The sequence below is a fragment of the Elephantulus edwardii genome, unplaced genomic scaffold (genome assembly GCF_000299155.1).
Source record: "Elephantulus edwardii isolate Elephantulus edwardi_28Jun2011 unplaced genomic scaffold, EleEdw1.0 scaffold00052, whole genome shotgun sequence".
NCBI lineage: Eukaryota > Metazoa > Chordata > Mammalia > Macroscelidea > Macroscelididae > Elephantulus > Elephantulus edwardii.
In genome coordinates this window covers 11,322,390-11,325,386 of record NW_006399802.1, presented here as the reverse complement: position 1 = coordinate 11,325,386, position 2,997 = coordinate 11,322,390, and the positions used below count along the sequence as shown (strand labels likewise).

At 41.9% G+C, this 2,997-nt stretch overlaps 1 pseudogene; it reads left to right on the top strand.

Annotated features, from left to right (window-relative positions):
- The first annotated feature begins 324 nt into the window (after positions 1-324).
- On the top strand, positions 325-671 carry LOC102844460 (annotated as a pseudogene).
- The last annotated feature ends 2,326 nt before the right edge of the window (positions 672-2,997 follow it).

Genomic DNA, 2,997 nt, shown 5'->3' with positions numbered 1-2,997 from the left:
CACTTTGAGAGTGGGTCTCAGAACTTGCTCAAACCCTGGAGGAATACTTGGTGGCAGGACGTATTCTCTGTTGGGCTGGTTTAGAAAGTTTGGTGGTTTGATTCCACCTATTGTTGCCCTGCAAAAGAAAACGAGGCGGTGTCCTCTTCTATAGATTTATAGTCTCAGCGATTTGATGGAGGGTCACCATGAGTAGCAATGAACTTGAGGTTAGTGGATTTCATACTGTTTTTGCAATATTTAGTAGTTAAAAGATGGAGCTTTGGGAGAGCAAGAAGCAATGCGGAGGGAACAGGAGCGATCCGAGGCCGCAGCTGGTCCCAAATGCCTCCTCACAAGCCCAAGAGTGAGCTGACCCGGGAGGAGCTGCAGAAGTGAGAGGAGGAGTTTAACTCGGGCCGCTCTCCGTGCTCACGCAGTCGATCAAGAACAATACATAAGTGCTCATCAACTGTCGTAACAAAAAGCTCCTGGGCCGCGTGAAGGCCTTCGACAGACACTGCAACATGGTGCTGGAGAACGTGAGGGAGATGTGGACCGAGGTCCCCAAGAGTGGCAAGGGCAAGAAGAAGTCCAAGCCCATCAACAAGAACCACTACATCTCTAAGATGCTCCTATGTGGGGTCTCGGTCATCGTGGTCCTAAGGAACCCCCTCATCGCTGGCAAGTAGGGCTGCCTCTACAGCCCTGCCTCACAGCCACTTCCTGCCACTGGAAGACCTGCCACATGCTGGGAATAATAAAGTTCTGGTGTGGTTTTTTTCTACTAAAAAAAAGAAAAAGAAAGATAATTTAAAAAAAAAAAATGTAAAAATGGAGCTTTGGTGGCCTAGTGGTAAAGGAGTTGCTCTGGCAAGTCCAAAGAGAGATGCTTTGAATAACCAGCTGCTCCGTGGGAGAAATATGTGCAGTCGTCTCCCCTGCGTTTACAGTCTGAGAATCCACTGAGGGGTCAGGTATGAGTTCGTTCCAACCTAATGGACATGAATGAGTACGTGAATAGTTAAAGGCAATTTTGGCAGGGAGCATCCAAGTATAATGTAAAAGAAAAGATCATTCTCTCTAGCATCTTAGGAATAGTGTCTCCTGGGCAGGAATCTGTACCAGCAATTCTGTCAGCAACTGGAAGCAGAAGTGTGTGCCAAGTCATATGACTTCAGATATGCTAAGTAGCATCAATATCTACAGTCCTATAGTCTGCCGTGTTATGTCAGACTTTCTCAAAGTACTGACTTTGGAAAGAACTCCTCATTTCATTCTCTCACTGTTCTATGGGATTGCCCTGTCATCAGTAGGAAGGGTCTTGCTTGTGGTCTGTCAGATGTTTGCAGTTAGATGGTGACAGGAATTGCAATTTACCAGAAGGCTTAATTCAGTTGAAGTCAAATTACATTTTTATTTTCTTGTCTATAAAGTTGGTGCTGATTGTTGAATAAGAACGAAGCCAGCGGATTTAGTTTTCTTCTACCAGGTATCTCTGCTTGGATAAATTAGACTTCCTCCCAGTCTAGTGGTCGCAGTTGTTGTTGTTAGGTGACAATGAGTAGAAAATGACTCATAAGGACCCTGTCAACAACAGCTCTGAACCCTGTTCTATCCTGTGCCATCCTTACAATCTCTGACACCCTCAAACCCATTGCTGCAGTCAGTCACTGTGTCAAATCCACGGGTTGAGGGTCTTCCTCTCTTTTGCCATCCCTCCACCTTTCAGAGTATGATGTCCTTTTCCTGGCAACATGGCCAAAGTAATGCAATGAAGCTTTATCATCTTTGCCTCCAAGGAGCAATCTGGCTGCACCTTCTCCAAGATAAATGGTTTATTCTTTTGGCTGTCCATGGAATATTTAGCACTATTCTCCAATACCACAGTTCAAAGGCATCATTTCTTTTGTCATCCTTATTCACTCTCAGATGCATAGCAAGGTATTGGAAATACTATGGCGTGAATAAGGTGTACCTAAGTCCTTAAACTAACATCATTATGCCTCAGTAATTTGGAAAGGTCCTTGACTGCAGACTTTCCCAGTGTAATAAGTCCCCTTATCTCCAGACTCAAGGTTGTGTTTTTGTCCTTGTGAACTTCTCATTTCCTTTAACTTCACTTTGAACTTGCATAGGAGTAATTGATGATCTTTTCCACAACCAGTCCCTGACTTTGTTTTGACTGGTGATACGAAGCTTCTCCATCAACTCTTTCCATAGATGTAGTCAATCTGATTTCTGATTCCTGTCATCAGAAAAGGTCATGCATATAGTCACTACTTAGATTTTTCTTAAATGGTATTTGCAATGAAGTCATTCATTATAGAAAACTTTTGCATTCTATCTCTAGCCTCATTTCTGGAACCAACTTCATATTTTACAACTACCAGTCCTTCTTCTTTGTTTTCAACATTTGTATTCCAGTCCTCAATTATTATTAATGTAGTTTGGTTGTGTGATAAATTTCAGATTGCAAGGATTGGTAGAAGTCCTCAGTTTCTTCACATTTGTCTTTGGTAGTTGGTGTGTTTCTTTGAACAATAGTTGTATTAGCAGGTCTTCCTTGATGTATTCTATCACGCACCCCTTTGTATGAGAGGATAGAGTTTGACATGGTTGTTTTGTTGTTTTTTGTTTTTTTTTTAACTGTGAATGCAGCACCGTTCATTTTTTAATTTTTCATTCTGGCACAACACATCATATGATTGTCTGATTCAAAGTGATACCAGTGATACCAGTCCATCTCAGCTCCTGAGTTCTTAGGATGTCGATTTTTATATCGGCCTATTTCATTTTTGACAATTTTAAATTTCCCTAGATTCGCATTTAGTACATTCCAAGGTTCCTATTATTAATGAATGTTTACAGCTGTTTCTCCTTATTTTCTAAGTTTAAACTAAGGGGCTCTACTCTGGTACTAAATCTTAGATTATTTCTCTGTTATATATCCCCCTCAACACACCTGAGACCTGAAGAGGTGCTGCTTGTGACCTTGTTCACATTTTGAGCCTTCAT